General features: G+C 35.6%; 1 protein-coding gene across 1 annotated transcript in view; it reads left to right on the top strand.

The window, feature by feature from the left end:
* The first annotated feature begins 10,074 nt into the window (after positions 1-10,074).
* Positions 10,075-20,627, top strand: part of LOC137401118 (cytochrome c oxidase assembly protein COX16 homolog, mitochondrial-like) — a 386,239-nt gene continuing 375,686 nt past the window's right edge. The window contains exon 1 of the mRNA XM_068087484.1: positions 10,075-10,132. The gene's annotated coding sequence lies outside the window, so the exon portion shown is untranslated. The remainder of the gene's footprint in view (positions 10,133-20,627) is intronic.

Here is a 20,627-nt window from a genome sequence, read left to right as displayed (position 1 = left end):
CAACCGTTTTGGCAGCCGTTGGGAAAAAAACAGTTCGAGTTAACAGTGTCAAGTTCGAGTTATCTATAGCAATTTATCATTACGTAGGAACGGACTAAAGAAACCGTTCGAGTTAACCATGTGTTCGAGCTATCCGTGGACGAGTTATCCATGTTTGACTGTATTTATAATTTACTACCTACGAACATTGATTTAGTAGAGCTACAAAAAAGGACAAGCTTAAACAGTACTTTAAACTGGCTGGTTAAAGTAATACATAAGAACAGTATGTGGTTACAATACACTATGACTTGAGAAGTCAAGGTTATAGCAGACATGAGAATATAACACATGTTTGTAGGGAACATACAGTAGCTACAATAGACATGACTATACTAAAGGAAATAACAATAGCAGACAGGTTTATATAGGACCTGGTTAAAGAGGAAATGACAACAGTAAACATGGCTACGGGGAACATCGACAAACAGGAAATGGGTACATAAAAAATGGCTATAAAAGCGCAACTAGGGATGAGACGAGTAAAAAAGATAAAGAAAAAGAGGAAAACATTAAAGAAGACTGCTATAGCCCTCACAAAATTCACAATACAAAAAGCTTCAGGGGTGATAAATGTTATCTTACAGTTAGGTAACACTAACTAACCGGTGGGATAGAGACTGCCTCTAAAACTATCTGTCTCTGGGTCGGACTTTACTGGTGAAGCTTTCATGGCAGTACAGTGGGGATCTGATCTGACGGACCAATGTCTCAATGTAGAGATCAATCTATCTAAAAAAGCAATCGCATAAAACTAGATTAGGTAAAACCCAGGTTCCCACAACGCAGAGATCGAGGGGACTAGCTTTTCATGAATGAAATCAATTTCAATTGTTTTTGGCCAGATACTAGGAAAATCGAAGTAGAAATGTATAACTGCACAATAAGTCTGAATAAATAGATTGACACGAGGATAGTTGATGGTGATTGGTTAGACTAACATGATGTTTCAGTGTTTCACACCTTTATAATGACAGCTAACAGGCTTTCTAGAAGTGCTGGATCTACGATATGATATAAATAATATGCTGACTTTCCCCATTATGATAAGCAGTGAGTGATGGCATTAAAAACCTTTTCCGACTTTAATAAGATAGTGATAATTGTGGCGCAATAGGGATAAGCGATGTTCACAGTATCACAGTGTTTTCATAACTTCCACATTTTATTCTATCATAAAATGTACAATATAATAAATATTAACATAAAAATTAAATTGAAATAAATATCTTATTATTCCTTGAAGTGGCTATGGAAATAAGTCTGGAAATATCTTTCAGTTTTTACCTCTGTTATTTTCTGTATAAAGATAAAATATGAGTACTAAGATGTTCTCCAAGTAAAATGAAACAGTTTTTGTTACAGTTTAAATATAATTCACAAGCATTTTAATTTGCAAGCACCAGTTTTACTGTCGGTTACACATGCAATACAGCGTCGCACTGGTGTTTATAATTTGCTGTGATAGTAACAGGCTCCCTTGTAAAAATTACTATAATTACCTCACTATCTCACCCAAACAAATGTTCAGTAAAATAGCAAAACATATATTTAAATGTAATATATATTACAACATGTTTTTACAATAATAACTGGTCATGAAAAACCCGCGCTGCAAAAGAAATTACTTGTTCCGCATGACCCTCTTATTCAACTATGATTATCATAAAACTATTCCAGTCTCAATTCTCAACAATGAAAAAAGAATTACAGTGGACCCCGCCATACAACATTAATTTGATCCGGTGTTGGCATCGTAAGGCAAAAATGCTGTATAGAAGCTTATAGAAACCCATAGTAATTATCTAATGCAAACACCTCCTGGCGAAAACCACCAAAATTATATATACGTGGTGTACATGTTAAAAATTAATAACAAAATGGTATATTAACCTTAGTAACTAGAGTTATCTACAATAACTTTGGCGTATTTAGTGGTTATGATTTGCAATAAAATGTAACATTACTGATGTACAGTACGTACCGTATGGAGCTTTTACTCTCGAGGCAGATGTATAAGCTCAACTTTTAATTTCACTAAATGAATTTAGCTTATTAAACACATACTTGAATCTAAGTTTTAGTATGTATTTTAAACTAAACTTTAATTTAGTCATAGTCCTAATCTTTATTATCTCCTTCTGGTTTTGTTTTCACTTTAATCAACTTATATTGAATAATGCTGAACTGAGGGAAAGCAGGCATCATATCTTTTTCAGGCGTTATGAGAGGGATTTCAATGAATCATCATCATGAATATCATCATCCTCATTATTGCGACGTATTCAACACACCGGCAATCAAATTTAAATTTCGCAACCGACCTTTATTGATATTGTACGGCGAAAAAAATGACACATGAAGGGAATGGAAAACATTGCGTTCTACACAGTAAGATGAAAAACCATAAAATAGCGACGTTGTGACCTGAGTGTGCAGAATACATACTTCATTGACAAAATAGAATGTACAGAACGGTGCGGAAAGGATTATTGGCAGCCGCTCTCTATTGGTTTCAATAACATGAACTGACTTTAACCTTTTTTAAATGTAGTAATGACGATGAGAGTATGTGTGAGCAATGACAATCGTCACAGTCGACACTCTTTAGCATATTACTACATTTCCATAGAGTGATTTGAGATGTTAGCTAATACCAAGATTGACAGTAAATTTCCATTTAAAATAAAGTTATATATATATATATTATACTACATACTTATGGGTTTGTGTTACATTCTCTCACACTAATAAGTACATTAATTTTCTTTTGAGATACTCTTGCGACTTGTCATTTCTTGGTAAATAATGATATAGCCAAGCAAACATAACAAACTAATTAATTTCATTTTAAAAGATAAATGTATGACATTGTTCATAAATAATAATATTTTTATATGGAACTTGATAGCAATTTTATAAAATAATATCTAACAAATGTAATTTCATATTTATTTTTAATATATATATGTATTATCCTACATTATATTGACTGTCTATTCAATTTTAATTTACCATTTACATTTATTATCTAAATTATAAACATTATAATATCATTTATAAATATTGTATACTAATATTATTAATAGTCACATCATCATTAATTAATATAAATAGTATCATACTACATTATTATATCATCTGCTAGGCTCAGATTACAACTGTTACTAGTAATTCTTTATTGGTCACATTCTATAAAATGTTTATTATTAGGGCCTCAAATATGATTAATCAAGATGTTAAGAAGTCACAGAAAAAGTAACTTAGTTTTAGTTTTCAGTGAAACTGATAAGATGAATTTTAAATATCATTCAATAAATTTAGATAAATTTACTGACCTGTTTATTGATGAAATTTTATTTGCATTGAATATATTTAAAAAAAATATGTGTTGTTAATTTTTATACCTCAATTGAACAATAAGTTGTTTACTCAAATTGGTTAAGAAAAAAAGTACTATAATAGCTATGTAGGCTAATTGGTATAATACGCCACTGACTCAACCAAAAGATCCTAATTCAAATAGGCCTTTAAAAGCCATACCACCTAAATTGAAAGAAAGTAAAAGTTACCAAATGCTAAGAAAAAAGAACGGAACAAGCAGTGGCGTAAAAACTATCATGTCAATATGACTGAGGAGAAGAGGCGGACTAAGAGAGATCAATGATATACAGCCCCCCAATCAAACCTGTGGGGCTGTATATCATTGGAGGGATGAAGTATATGAAGCACCAAAGCAGTTTAGGCTACTATATTCCTGTAAGTGAGTAAATATCTAAAGTGTTCTGTCATGTTGTGCTACCAAACTCCTCAATGTCTTATGACTATCATGTTGTCCTTCTGTCGCATGCATTTGCATCTTGACGAAATGTTACAAAACGTCAATATATCGTGGACCAATAGGCCAGTTTAAAACTATGCAACGTTCAATCTCGTTAAAATGATACATTAGACAAATAAAATTTGAAAAAGTTTAAAAACCTGAAATATTTACTAAATTCTATGCAAAATTCTTGTAATAAAAATGTTCACCCATTTGTATTAATTAATGCACCGAGAGTGGTTAATTACGTAGATAAAATCTTTTAATAATGTATAAACCCTTATGAGCAAGGTAAAAACAATCATACATACAATAAACAAAATATAATGTGAGCTTCCTGTCACGGCAGCAGAATTTAATGTTCCCTTACTTGTTATTATTGTCGAGCGTCAGTTTCTCCAACATTTGCTTTCCGAGAAAATTTATGGTACTGAACTAGTCTAGCGTTTTACGATGTCTTACAACTAGCAAATGTGAGTGTTTGGCTCGTTACGACATTAAGGCGGAGCTTATTTTGATACAAAGAAAAAGAGGAGAGGACAACTCGAAGTTGAACAAATTGGACAACATATTTCTTATAGCATTTCCTACTAGAGGACATTTGGCTATGCAGGCTATACAACCTTAATGTATGCAAGCCAAGTATTGCTAGTAGAACGCCCAAGTTTTAGCTAGCACGTTAATACACTATGAAGAGGTACACAGGTGAACTAAATGTTTGTTCTGAATGTATCAAACTACAACAAGAACATGCGATCTCATGTCTGCAGTACATGAAAAAATGAACAAGAACATTTGTACTAAGTGAATGAGCCGGAAAATACTAGAAGGAAGACTGTGACAGCTGCCACAGCAGTAAAGATTTAGGAAAGGAATTGTGGAGAATGATGTTTGTTACCTGGAACCTCGATATCAAGGCGTTGGAGCTTGGATATATGAAAATACATTTAAAGGAAGAAAAAGTTCCACAAAAATCACTATATTTTCATAGTTTGCTAATATTAATTTTTTTGTGAGTAGCTATTATGAGGACATTATATGTGTACATAGTGTAGAATCAAGTGTGTTATATCTTATGTATATCATTAAGTAGTTTATGTTAAATCAGGAACCATTTAGTAGTTGTTTTTGTAGATGGTATAGTATTCTCACTGAAGTTGACTGATAAGAAATCAATCAGTGTACTGAAACAGTCGACCAATATATGTTTTTATAATTACCAATTGCCGCAATGATGCTATCAAATAATATGCTATAAATTTGCAAATTTGTGAGTTTTTTAATGATAATCTACCATATGCTACAAATATTTCTTTATAAACAAGTGAAATAAACAAAGCATACCTATAGTACATGCAGAACCATAATTAATGTTTATAAAACATAAATATTGGCATCATTTGCTCGGATAGCTGCAATTTGATTGATGCTTTCAATGGAATGAACATCTTATTATTGCCCAATAATTTCCACGATGTCTTCTGACCTATATTGTGCTATATCTTATGTATATCATTAAAGGTTGACTTGCAACAAAATTCACATTACAGTTATTTGGTATCAAAAGCTTTACCATGTCTTACTCTGTTATGTTGTAGGTGAAAATGTGTGGAAAAGTGATTACAAGCTCTTAAAAGCTCAAAAACGAAAAGCCGCCGTATACTGGAATCTCTTTATTTCTCTGACGTAGCCATGACGGTTTGGTTATTGTCTTGTCACGTGATGCTCTCACGTGAATTGAAAGGCCAATAAAACTTGTCATAATAACAGACGCATAAGAACAGTAGACATGATTTTATTAAATGCGTGAAGTATATTGGTAAAAATATTTCAAATAATAAGGTTGCATGAAAGTTTAAATAGAGACTAACAAAAAAAAATCAAACTGAAAAAGTAATAAAGGAAAGGCACTCAATCATTACTATAATAGGAGCAGTGTCCAATCGCCTGTATGAAGCTCCACAAAAGCTGGCAAACATACTAATACACTATTATTGGATACTACATGAATGTCCGACATAGGCCGGATAATAAAAAAGCCTTTGCACAAAAAATTTATTTTTATTTACCACATTATAACAGTTACCATTCAAACTTTATATCAAGAAAAAAATGTTTTTTGCAGTTCAAATAATTTAGGACAGCAAATAAAACAGCTGTAAAGGTTTTCAAACAACTGTAACTTTCAAATGTCATATCATGAGAAAACTTTGTGCTGTTAAAGTGAATTAAGAGAAAAAATAAGACAATTGTACAAGTGTTTAAATGTAAATGTGAAATAACCAGCAAGTAATGGCTAAATATAGTCTGCTTAACTACCATTACAATGAAAAATGTATGAGTACACAATTATCATATTTTTAGGACTGTTAGCCGCTACTTTTGTCAGATGTTTTAGGCCATGTGGCTTAATTAGAGGCTGCGGCTATTTTGTGGTTTTTTCGTTCACCGCTATGAGCACACTAACCAGAATCTCTGGTTAGCGGGCCTCTAGCGGTGAAAGAAAAAGGAAAAAGTGTCTAACGGTACTGTTCCGTTAGGCTCTGAGTTAAAAAGCGGTGGTTAATATGAAACAGTGCCCAACGGCACTGTTCTGTTTTAACCAGCAAAGTTGCTGCCGTATTAAACAGCACTGCCATGAGTTCGGTGACCTATACAAAAGGTGCTTGGTATTATTTTATTATCGTTTTTTTTTTAAATAAAGCAGACGCGGCTCATATAAAGATGCGGCTAATAGTACGAAAAATTGAGTACTGTATATGGTTTTAATTCATTTTAGGGTCAGCGTCAAAAGGTGAAAATTTTGTATAGAGTGATACAGAAACTTATAGTAATTATCTAATGCAAACACCCGGAGGTAAAAGTCATCAAAATTTTATATACGAACATGCCTACCACCTAGAAAAGAGACATCGAGGTTTTGTAGCTTGCAGCTGTACAGCTACATTTGAAAAAGGACAATTCTCCATTGTTTTCATCAGGTTGCTAATATTCATTCTGTCTGTGAATAGTTTTTATTGTAATATTAAATTAGTATAGAAAATCAAGCATGCCATAACCATTTAATAGTTATTTAATTAGGAATAACAGTTGTTTGTTTTGTAAATAGTTTAGTATTTTCACTGGAGTCTATCAGCAACAAACCAATAATTGTAGGCCCTAACTAGGAAAAACAGGGTGTCAAAGTATGTCCTGCAATAAAAAAACATTTGGTTATGGTTCCAACAATGTGATGTCATAATTATCATTTAGCCTTAGGCTGTCTATCCCTTTCGCTGCCATTGAGGCTGCGTTTTTTGTGTGACAATCGATGTTCTGAAACCCAGAGAGCGCTAATAATGAACTAGGGTTCTAAATATTCAACAATGCCTGGGTGATCGTGCTAACGCTCGACCAATACAAACACCTATTCTGAGTTATTAGATTTTGGGTGATTGTGGAAGTAGTTGCTGTTGTAGTAGTAATATGATCTGAAGAATTTGTATCGCTTTCCATGCTGTTTTATAAATATGATTATGCTTCAATAAGTATACTGTCATTGATAAAGGTAATGAAATCACATCAATTAAATTGTGATCTGCAGTGGCGTGGCCCTAAGACTATATGTGAATTGCACTCTCGCGAGATCTTGCAATGCTTGAAATTAATTAACCTCAGTCGTGTCCCTCAACTTCACAATAAAATGGGTTGGGCGAGTGCATAATATCTTTGGGGAAACATAGAATGGTGCTTGGACTTTGAGCTATTTATCATAGAAATAATCTGTACATGGAGAAGTAAGGACACTGATTCCTTTGTCATCTTCATTGGTTCTCTGGAATTGTCCTACCTTTTCCTGCCACAAGCGTCATTATCGTAGTTGATAAATAAGCGGTAAGAGTACACAACACCGAATATGACCATTGTGACGTCATAATTTGCGAACCTATACCATTGAAAACTTCTGTCGTAGAGCTGTGGGGAAATCCTATAAACATTAAACAATGTCTATCTCACCATGTCAAACAATGGCTCATGTGAAAACCAAGATATTGAAGAGCCTGAATAAGCTGAATAAGTACTGATATAATTGATGTTTGTTAACATTTGATGATAACTACACCAGCCCTACACTAAACTTGTATTACTTGAAGATAAGAGATAAGCTACATTCATCTTAGTAAATATAGCTACTTAACTAACTGAAAATGACTATCTCAAAGTGGACAATGCTATGTTTGTGTTTGAGCTACTGCCATGAACCTTAAAAAATTCATCTGCTTTTCTTTATCCAGTTCAGATGTTTAACGATTGGATAATCCTCAAAGATTGCTGTCACACGGGACTCTCTGAAAGTTTAAAGAAACTCCTGGTAGTCAGAAGTTACTAACTTCCGCAAAACCTTTAATTGAACGCCATGTCGCTCTATTTTTCAACCCTTTGTCTATAGTGGTGGTCAATTGGAGGCGGCGTTCAAATAGAGGCTAGCGGTGAATTTTTCAAATGGCTCATCAGAATTTTGGGAAGATAAATTTAGCCCTATTACGGGCGAAGTGAATGTCCCCTATATTTTGTTCTTTATTTTCAGTGGAGCGATATTAAACCTTTCAGATGCAATAAATCTGCTAACTTACCTCAACTTGTCAAAGATCTTTTAATAAATATGCATTGAAAAACTAAGAAATATCTCTAACAGTTGATATCTATTGCTTGTAATAGACTTGCGATGATATTGTAGCCTGTGTCCTTCTTTGCCATTTGTTGGAGCTTTCAATTTTTAATTCATTCTAAATCTGAAGTAGTATTTTTATTCATATTCACCATTGTTGCATGAAAGCTCATTGCACTCATTGATATGTTTGCTATAGTTTGCAGCCAAAACTAGCTTTTTATGTGCAATAGAAAATGTGTTGCTAGCGTTAATCAATTGTATGATCAAGTTACCGCAATGATGCTATCAAATAATATGATTTAAATATGCCAATTTGTTAGTTTTATAATGATAATCTATCATATCCTACAAATATTTCTTTATGAACAAGTGACATAAACGAAACATACTTATAGTACATGCAAAAACATAGATTAATGTTTTTAAAACGAAAATATTTGCATCATTTGCTCGGATAGCTGCGTTTTGATTGATGCTTTTGATGGAACGAACATCTTATCGTTGCCCAATAATTTCTACAATGTCTTCCGACCTCAACTTTTTTTGCACTGCTGACCTAGCCAATATTATTGTTCAAACAAGTTTTTGGCAAAACTTTTACGTGTTGCATTTAGCACAAATGCAATGTGTAAAGATTTCGCTCGCTAACGTAACCTTTAGCCCAAAACTTGCAAACCATTTTTTGTATATGTACATTGAAGTATTAGGACTGCGTTAAACAAGAAACTACTATTAGCCTGAGACAGTTTGTAATTATTTCTATGGTGCTGTTTTCAAAGTTCATCTACCACTGTTTCTTATATATGTACTTGGAAGTATCAAGACCACGTTAAACAAGGAACTAATATTATCCTGAGATCATTTTTGACTATTTTTATGGTGTTGCTTTCAAAGATTTAATGAAAAAAGCGAGAAGCTTTCGAGTTGAACAACCAAAGAATTGATTGTTATTAATGTAAACGATTAGTTATTAATACGATTTTGTAGAAACTTTTCTACTGATCACTTGATATTACGTGTTCACATAGATAAAAGATAGTCAAAGTGGCGGTCAAATGAAAGCGGTGTTCAAAAAAAGGGTGATTAACAGTCTGGGCACATTTTTTTCTTCTGAGCGTTTTAGCAGCGAAAAAGTTTTGTCGATTTTAATTTTGAAACATCTCAGCATTCAAGCTAATTCGAACATTAAAAACAATTTCAAATGATAGAATAACGTCGACACTTTCTGAGAGATTTAACTAAAATTTGGTGCAAATTTATCTTTAAGGTTTTTAACTCTAACAGTACTATTACATCTAATACTTGAAACGGGTATCAGAGAAAGTTTGTTTCCGGAAGTTATCTCCCCTACTTTTTTAAATAAAAACTATTAATATCATTAAAAAACTAAAATTTGTTTCGCAACAAACTGATAACCATAAAAACATATTTTTGTAAGTATTTTTACGGTAACTTAATTGGTTAAAAACTGAAGAAAATGAAGTACATAATATTCACACTAGAAATCCCTGATACGCTAAAGGATCGCGTTAAATCGCGTAACGTCAATACGTTGGAGTACGTTTGAAATAGCGTACGATTGTGAGTTCATCTATCACGAGAAATATCTACGGTTGACGGTAAATATCCAAGAACCAATCTTTGATTGGCCTCTTGAGTCAACCGATATGTCTCAGTGAGTCAATTCTAGTGTTAGAACACTCACCAGTGACCTCCGGTCCAATCAGTGGTTTCACTGTTGGTACTGGCATAAACCAAAGAAACGAGATACCTGTATAATGTAGTTACTGATATGTCCCAAACAATTAATGAGGGAGGTATCAGATAATTTGGTTGTCTGTAAATACATTTCTGAGAGTAGAGATGCTGTATTGTACTTGTTTAGCTGTCTGTCATGTCTGCAAGTTTCCCATGCTATAGATGCATTTACTAATGCGCTGTATAATATGCAATAAAAGTTGTTTGTATCACAGTAATATAATCGCGGGATTAGAACAACCTTCCAGCAAACCTCTTTTAAAAAGAATGTGACTCCAACTCAGATAATGACTAGTCCCACTGTAAGTTTTTGTTTCCTCTCTCGCATTGCTGGCACCTTTCTCAACCAGTTTTTCATCTTCAATCGTAACATCTTAGTTGCTATTCCCTCTGTTTGTATCCATTGGATTATTTTACTTTGGAATTTAGTTCATTGACCATTCTTTGCAATAAATAGTTTGAACTTGTTCATCCAATTTTGTTTGTGTTTTTTAAGAGTCAACAGAACATGCAGGCAAGTTGTACTATTACTAGGAGAGCCGAGGACACTGTCCCTGAAGGTTTCATACAAGTGCAGGGTCTCGACTATGTTAGCTGACGATGAATGCTTACCATGGTATCCTATACTATGGACTCTTTTATAAACCTTCAACTGTTGTCTGTATCTACTCTTAGTAACAAGTTAGTTATTGGTTATCTGTAGGCTACTTCTATCAATAATGTTAGGTACATAGTATAAGAAATAACAACATTATTAAAAATACATTTTATACAAAGTCTCGTTTAAATTTTTGAAATTTCTAAAACTCTTTCATCTCAAGGAGGTAGTTAGTTAGTTAGTAGTTAGTTAGTTCAAAACCGCTATTTGTGAAAGTATAAAAATTATTTTTCCAAATTCTCCTGTCTATTATGCAGCTATTTATATAATTATTTTAATAGAGATAATACAACTCGTACAACTCCTTTATGTTACAACATTTTTTATAAACTCCAACTGTGGTTTCAAACAGACAGATGAGCAAATGAACACGGCCCTTATTATAGTAATGAAGACTGCTTTTGCTAAAATGGTCCACAGTTTTAATGAGGAGTAAAATATTTTCCATAGAGTTATATATGTACTTCTCTCTATAGAAATCTCCAATTTGACTCTGGTACAATTGTTCTCTATTGGAATGAATATCTATAGAGCTAGTGTTCTAAACATGTGTTCTGACAGAAGATAAAGCACTTATAACTTGAGCTCTTTCTATTATTCAAAATACTAGAAAATGTTAAGTTCACTATTTTAAATTTTTCGTTTGTTGAACTGCATTTTAGAAAAACAACTTACGATTGTTCTAAATATGCTATAGTATTTTGATTTAAGTTTGTGAAAGAATAGAAGAGATTGCTTAAAATTTTGAAAATCTTTAAGAAACTGAAGATTATATTTATATCACAATCACTAAACAACACAGTATACATTAATAGTTTATATTTAAAAGATTAAAAGACAATCTCACAATATTCTTTTTTAGACGACTTGTTATGTGTAGGTATTAAATACTTATAGAGATTTTTTGCTACTTCTTCAGTTCTGTTATTTTCATACAATATACCTTAAAAAATAAAAAAAATACAGCAAGTTGTAGGCATTTGACACACAACTAATGGATGTACAACAAGCATATTTATGACACATTTAGTTTGTAAACATAATACATAACTTACCTTGATAGCATAGTTGCATCTGGCTAGTAATAGCAATACCCTATGCAGCACCCTACCAACAACTACACTTTTATTCGAACAAGTTATTTCTGTATTTTTTGTGTTCATGCCAGAACCAACAGTGGAACCACTGATTGGACCGGAGGCCGTAGGTGTGTGCCCATACACTTAACTGGACTTACTGAGACATGTCGGTTGACTCGAGAGGCCAATCAATGATTGGTTCTCTGATGCTTACTGTCAACTGTAGATATCGCTTGTGATAGATGTAGTCACTATCGTACGCTTTGTCAAACGTACTCTAACGACTTCACCTTACGTCATGTGACCTACTTTTTTAGAGAAAGAAATTTCCAGTGCAATAATTTATTTCTATAGTGTTGTTAATATTTTTGCAAACTAACCCAAAAACACGTGTTTTTCAATTTTATATTTCGCGGGTTATTAGGTGATTTATAAAGAATATTGTGTTTTAATGATATCAACAACTTTTTTTATAAACATAAACAGGGGTGACAATTTTAGGAAACAGAACTCATGTTTGATAGCCGTGTCATACACTGAAAGTCTAGCTAAGATCAGGGTTGAAAACCTTGATGAATAACAACTTAAAATAATTAAACAAAATTGGGAGAATATTCAAAATAAGCCAGCATTAAAAAAGCACATAGCATGCTAGTTCAGCAAACACATCACACGATACAACTAATATAATTACGGTTTCATATATATATATATATATAGTACTTTATTGGCAATAATTTCATTTCACAAATAGAAATGTCTTTCAAATCAGGCCATACAACAATAGTAAAACAAAAAAAAGGGAAAAAAAGCAACAGTTAGCCATTAAAATTGAATAAATAGTCTGACAAATAGTGTTTAAAATGCCTTTCTCTGCTAAGAGAACGGATATTTGGTGGAAGATTGTTAAATCAGCTGGCAATGACATTTTCAAAATGATTGTTAGTGATTGTATGCAATTTGTTCATATCGCGTAAGTTGAAATGAGTTAAGAACCTGTAATTGTCATGTAAAAATTGAGGACACAAACCATGAAAAATCTTGAAACATTGAATTGAAGTAAAATAAATATTTAGCATAGGCAGAGTAAGAAGACGCAGAGATTTGGAAAGATCATTTGTTGGAATAATATATGCAGGCATATGATGTAAATTTGCAATGAGTCGAAATGCTTTTTTTGAAATGCTCTTTTCTGTCTTCATTACGAAGAGCCAGTAAGGAGTTGTCCAGCCTCGGCTACTACAAGGTGTAAATATATGGAACAGTTGCACAGAAAAGGAGTTGTCTGATCAATTTAATAAAAGCTTAATAGAAAAACAGATTAACAAATAGTAGAGTAATAAACATCATCAGCATCATACAGAAATAAAGCATTAGTAATGATAATATATTACCTAACCTTATATTTATATATATTACCTAACCTTTTCACATAATCACCAACACAACGGTTATTACTGGGATTAAATATTGTGTAGATTATCTTTGAAATGCTCTTTTCTGTCTTCATTACGAAGAGCCAGTAAGGAGTTGTCCAGCCTTGTAATTAATAATTAATTAATTATTAATTAATCAATTAATAACGTAATGAATATATAATATAATGATATAATATATTATATCATTAATATAATGATATAATAATCTCAGGATGATGATAAACTAGTAGATTATTGTGTAGATTATCTTTGAAATGCTCTTTTCTGTCTTCATTACGAAGAGCCAGTAAGGAGTTGTCCAGCCTCGGCTACTACAAGGTGTAAATATATGGAACAGTTGCACAGAAAAGGAGTTGTCTGATCAATTTAATAAAAGCTTAATAGAAAAACAGATTAACAAATAGTAGAGTAATAAACATCATCAGCATCATACAGGAATAAAGCATTAGTAATGATCCATTGTTGAATGCCTTACTGGCTCTTCGTAATGAAGACAGAAAAGAGGATTTCAAACAGAGTTTTCAAAAGAGTTTTCTAAAGAGTTTTCTAAAGAGTTTTCAAAAGAGTTTTCTAAACATTTCAAAAGAGTTTTCTAAACATATGTTCTGACAGTTGTAGATAAAGCACTTATAACCTGGGTTCGGTTAATCATCCAAAACATCTAAGAAAGGGCAAATTTATTATTTAGAATTTTTTCGTTTGCTTAGCTGCATTTTAGAAAAAACAACTTTTGATTGTTCTAGACATGCCAAAGTATTTCTGCTTAAAATTTGTGAAAGAATAAATAAGATTTCCTAACATTTTGAAATTATTTGAGAGAACTAGCAACTATTTTGATATCACAATCATTAAGTAACACAGTATACTTTAGTAACTATGTTTAGTGGCACTATATAAACAGGAGTTTGATGAGCCGAACATGGAGTTTTTACAGTGAGAATTGACAAAAGAGGATAACTCCTTCTTGAGATAGACATAGACCAGTACTGTACATAATTATTGTTAGTTCTTAGGAAGCTCTTATAGCAACTATGAAATATACATACAACAATTTACTATATATGCTCAACTATTTGTTACAAATTTTTCATTGAACCGAGAGCTTACATTTCTGCACCAACTGCAGCATTGCAAGCATAGCATTAGACAGCAAGACATGTTCAACAAGTTGCGCCATCCATGTAGTCAGTACGCAGATAATCTACACAATATTTAATCCCAGTAATAACCGTTGTGTTGGTGATTATGTGAAAAGGTTAGGTGTGTGGGTTGAACACGGATGGTGACTCTACTAGGAAGTTAGCAGTTGTCATCATGAATTTTATTAGCTTTAATCTCTCACTTTGGCTTTAACCCTTTTCTTCAAACTATTATTTCTGACATTCTACCCATCTTTGTGAATATTTTACTTTTTTGCATGCATGACTATTATAATTGATGCTTTGTTATCAAAGTTTACAGGCTATGACAAAACATGAAATTAAAAAGTTTTGTTTGACTCAGTGAAAAACTGTAAAATTTGAGTACTTCAACAATGGATCATTACTAATGCTTTATTCCTGTATGATGCTGATGATGTTTATTACTCTACTATTTGTTAATCTGTTATTCTATTAAGCTTTTATTAAATTGATCAGACAACTCCTTTTCTGTGCAACTGTTCCATATATTTACACCTTGTAGTAGCCGAGGCTGGACAACTCCTTACTGGCTCTTCGTAATGAAGACAGAAAAGAGCATTTCAAACAGAGTTTTCAAAAGAGTTTTCTAAAGAGTTTTCTAAAGAGTTTTCAAAAGAGTTTTCTAAACATTTCAAAAGAGTTTTCTAAACATGTTTTAGAGCTAGTTTTCTAAACATTTCACATGTTTAGAAAACTAGCTCTATAGACATTCATTCCAATAGAAAAAAGTTGTACCAGAGCTAAATTGCAGATATCGATAGCCAGAAGTACATATATAACAACTCTATGAAAACTAGTTCACTCCTTATCAAAACTGTTGACCATTAAATGGTCAACAGTTTTGATAAGGAGAAATCCTGTGTCATGATCACAGAAACCATGGTTAAGTCGGGAGTATAAGATTTAGAGTTATCTGCTCTAGCAGAAGGAGAAAGTTCTCACAGTTATTTTGCAAAAAAGATTTTGATTCTAGCTTAATTACAGCAGGTTTTATGGTCAATAGACTGAATGCATGTTTACCATCGGTGCGAAAACATAGTTCCGAGAAAACTGGTGTTAAAGTCTGAGAAACGAAAACCGATGCAAAGTTTTGTTTACATTTCAAAACGTCATAGCAACCAATATTAAGAGGTTGTGATATTTATCTAGATTTCTGTCTTTACATCAAAAACATTATGCTGAATTTAAAAATCTAAACAGATTTTGGCTGGTTGTCATAGAAATGGCTGTATAGCTGTAAGAAAATGTATTACTTAATTTTGCAGATATTAAAAACGGCTTGGCAGTGCCGCGATATTGAGCACAACCGCAGTATGATCAACAAAATGTTTAAAAAAAATAATAACAGTAACATATTGCACATCATCGATCACTCTATACTTCGATCTTGCAAATTCGAATAATTTTTCTTATAATCAAATCTTATAAAATCGAATAATTATTCTTATAATTAAATATTGCAAAAATCTTATAAGAATGGTTAGGAATATATCATTGTCATTCCCTTTACTTACACTGCTTTTGGCATCAGTTGGAATACCAAAGTACTCATTATAAGTGTCCATAATGTCAGAATTATCTTTCAAATCGGCAAAAAAGAAACGATTACGTTTTTCGGACGCCATTTTTCAGTACTTCCTGTTTAGCATAACAACAGTTTTAAGGGGTTTTTCCGAGGTTTTAAGACATTTATTATCTAAATTGACTTCAGATTCAGATCCTGTATTCAGATACAGATTCAGACCTCTTTGATTGGCCCAGAAGCACGTGTTACAAAAATCCTTTCCAAAATTATAAATTCAGTTAGTGCAGATGAAGTGAAATTATATAGATGAAGACCGTTCGACCTAGACTGTCATATACTGTTCCGTACTGTTTGACCTAGGCTATCAATTAATATTTTATTATTTTATTTTTATTGTAATAGTATAGCCTTAAGTACCTTTTATAATTGTTTTAATCTAGCGATGGCAATTTCTTTACGCATTACTCTCATATTTAACGCATGATATCCTCTCGTATTTAATCTACATTTTATCCACCCGGACTGAAGAGCTCAAGACCGGATATAAGAAAAAAGCGCTTTTTCTTGAGTAACTTTAGATTTTGATCACGAGCTTACACCGGATTATCAACTACGAATCATATTATTACTGCATCACTACGGTTATACGCATATAATATTATTATTATCGTTACTACAATTTTGACTCATAATACAAACATTATCGCTTCTATACAATACACTGTCTACGCTTGCTGGCTAATTTCTGTGAAGGTTGGGGCAATTTCGCTGAATTTAAACAAATTCCCTTTATTGGTGGCAGCGGTGGGATGAGATCTGGCCTATACGAATGGGAGGTCTTACCATTTGGCCTCTCTTCGGCTCCCTCGACGTTTGAACGTCTCATGGAGACAGTACTACGAGGACTACATTGGCAGACTGTCTTGATCTATCTCGATGACATCATCGTGTTTGCACCGGATGTGGATACTCATATCCAACGACTAGAAGAAGTTTTCTCCAGACTGCAGGCCGCGAATCTGAAACTTAAGCCAAGTAAATGTGCCTTATTTGCAGATAGAGTCAAATATCTAGGCCACATTGTCAGTCAGGCTGGTGTAGAAACGGACGAAGACAAGGTAGAGGCTATTAAGAACTGGCCCCCACCCCAACACAAACGAGACCTAAGATCGTTCCTCGGGACGTGTAATTACTACCGTCGCTTCATACACAAATATTCTGAGATCGCCAGACCACTCAACCAGATGAGCTCGAAGAATGCGATATTCAAATGGACAGACGCTTGCCAGGAGGCGTTCAGCACGCTACGACAACGTCTGGTCTCTGCACCGATTCTAGCGTATCCAGACTTCAACCTACCTTTCATCCTGGACACCGACGCCAGCGCCGTGGGACTAGGCGGCATACTGTCACAAGTGCAAGACGGGCAAGAGCGTGTCATTGCGTATTATTCCAAGATGATGTCGGCGGAAGAACGTAATTATTGCGTATACAACTTCACGATAGAACATTGTAAAGGCAGGAAGCATAATAATGTGGATGGGTTGAGTCGTCAGGTGTGTAAAGATTGCAGGCAATGCAGCCGCATGACCCAACACGATATACCTAACAAGCACCTCCAGGACCACGAGCAATTGTCGGAGATCACACCCCGAGTGAATCGTACGGACTTGCCACCGGTGAGCCACGCAGGACCGCCCCAGGCTCCTCTGCTTCCGGAAGGCATGGTACGCCGGACCAAGGATCTTTGGTTCCCAACTCACTCCACGGCATATACACTGCCCTTGCTCCCTGCGAACGTATCTCTGGAGAGTCGTGCCGGACCTTCGCGGGTTCTTCGGCCACCAGAGGACACAAACCTTGCACCCACCAACCGGTGGCCTCTACCCCCTTCGACAAAATAGAGACCACCGTATCACAGTACGAACTTGCACCCAGGTCGGGTGGCAGACCCAAGGGTCGTGTCACAAACCCGAGGTAGCATGGTACCCCAGCTCAACAACCGTTGGGCCCCTACACCGCAAGAGAGCAATGTCGAAGTCTCACGACCTCCACGGTTCTTTGCCCCTGTTCCTATGGAACGCTGCCAAGTGATAGCCAGCGATCAAGAAACTCGGAAGAATCCAGAAGAGCTGAACACGACGTCGCCTCTACCACGTCGATGGAGCGAGGTAGTGCGCACCACTCCGAAAAACATAGCTCTCCCCCGAGCCCGGGAAGTGCAAACCGCAAAGATTTCACATTTGAGTCAGCAACAGAAAGATGACCCCAACTTACGGCCCATCATCCAGGCCATATTGGGACAGACCAGCATCGACTCTCGAGTGGTGAGCGCTGAAACAGCACAGCTGTGGAAAATCCGGAGCCACCTGTTTCTGACAGAAAAAGAGGAGCTTCAGATCACGGGACTTGAAGGAAAACGATGGGCAATCTGCCCCCGTGCAATCTGACCCCCCCGGAGGTCTTTGATCGAAAAGACTCATCAGGAGGGTCACTTTGGGGCAAACAAACTCATAGCTGCGCTGAGACGAAATTGGTTTTGGCCTGGCCTGACGAGTCATGTAAAGAGACTGGTCAGAACGTGTATGGCTTGTCAGCAAGCCAAGGGCACCGATCACCGCCGCAGCCGAGCTGAAAATCATCTGTACGCCGGTCGGCCTTGGCAGATCGTGGCAATTGATCTGTGCGGTCCACTTCCCCCTACCACAGCTGAAAATAATCTTATACTCGTACTCACAGACCATTTCACCCGTTGGCACGACGCCATACCAATACCAGATGGGAAGGCAACCACCATCGCAAGGATTTTGGATGAGCGAGTATTCGCATATTTTGGCATTCCAGAAGTCATCCATTCCGACCAGGGAGCTCAGTTCCAGTCGGAGCTCTTCCAAGCATGCTGCAAAATCTGGGGATGCGACAAGACGCAAACCTCTCCGTACCGACCACAAGGCAACTCTGTGGTTGAACGTCTCAACAGAACGGTGGGCAACTCGCTGCGAGCCCTACTAGCAGGACAAGAGGTGGATAAGTGGGACAGACTGTTACCACAGATAATGAGGACTATTCGGGCCACCCCCCACCGCGTAACCGGCGAATCCGCCAATTACCTGATGATGGGAAGGGAAACTCGGTTACCCGCGGATATTCACCATCCAGTAGAGGCTCCAGAATTTACAGAGCAGGAATATGCTGTCAAGTTACAGGAGCGATTGCAACAAGCCGGACAACTCCTGAGAGACCAACAGTATCGACCCCGGGGAGAAGTGGATGTCCCACCTCTATTTACCGTTGGAGACCAAGTATGGCTGAAATCGTTCTACAAGGGAAAAGGAAAGGGGGCTAAACTCCAGCCGAAGTATATCGGGCCATACAAAATTACAAAGAGTCTTCCGTATCAGGTATACGACATGGAACGACACGGCAAACGTACAGTCCAACACGAAGGACGGATCAAATTGTATCTCGAAACTACATCCATCGCTGCCGAGACAACCACAACGACAACACCACCAGATCCAACTCCAGCTGAGTACGAGGAGATAACCATGGATGAAATTTTTCCGATTTCTGCCACATGCCCAGCCGAGACAGAAGTACCCGACGCAGCGGTCCAGGAAGACCAGGATATCATAGACCCACCGTCAGGAACTCCCCCTCCGGCCCAAGACGAAGAAATCCCAGCGTTAGAAACGGGGTCCGAAGAAGGGACATATCAGTCTGCTAGTGATGAGGAGGGTGAGCCGGAAGTAGCGGTTCCTCCTTGCCCAAGGCGCTCAGAGCGGGAGCGACGGGTACCTGAAAGATGGAGAGACTGCGTGACCCATGCGATAAGTTATCTCCCCGGAGTCCGAGGACGGACTCCACTTTAAGGAGGGGGTGATGAAGTGAAATTATATAGATGAAGACCGTTCGACCTAGACTGTCATATACTGTTCCGCACTGTTTGACCTAGGCTATCAATTAATATTTTATTATTTTATTTTTATTGTAATAGTATAGCCGTAAGTACCTTTTATAATTGTTTTAATCTAGCGATGGCAATTTCTTTACGCATTACTCTCATATTTAACGCATGATACCCTCTCGTATTTAATCTACATTTTATCCACCCGGACTGAAGAGCTCAAGACCGGATATAAGAAAAAAGCGCTTTTTCTTGAGTAACTTTAGATTTTGATCACGAGCTTACACCGGATTATCAACTACGAATCATATTATTACTGCATCACTACGGTTATACGCATATAATATTATTATTATCGTTACTACAATTTTGACTCATAATACAAACATTATCGCTTCTATACAAGACACTGTCTACGCTTGCTGGCTAATTTCTGTGAAGGTTGGGGCAATTTCGCTGAATTTAAACAAATTCCCTTTACAACTTTAAAGTCGAATAACTCAACTTCGTGATTTGCAACTTAACCATGGTTTCTGTGACCGCGACCCAATTATTTTTCAGCAAAAG

The sequence above is a fragment of the Watersipora subatra genome, chromosome 7, assembly GCF_963576615.1.
Source record: "Watersipora subatra chromosome 7, tzWatSuba1.1, whole genome shotgun sequence".
NCBI classification, from domain to species: domain Eukaryota; kingdom Metazoa; phylum Bryozoa; class Gymnolaemata; order Cheilostomatida; family Watersiporidae; genus Watersipora; species Watersipora subatra.
Note: the sequence above shows the minus strand (reverse complement) of the source record. Positions and strands in the feature narration are given on the sequence as shown.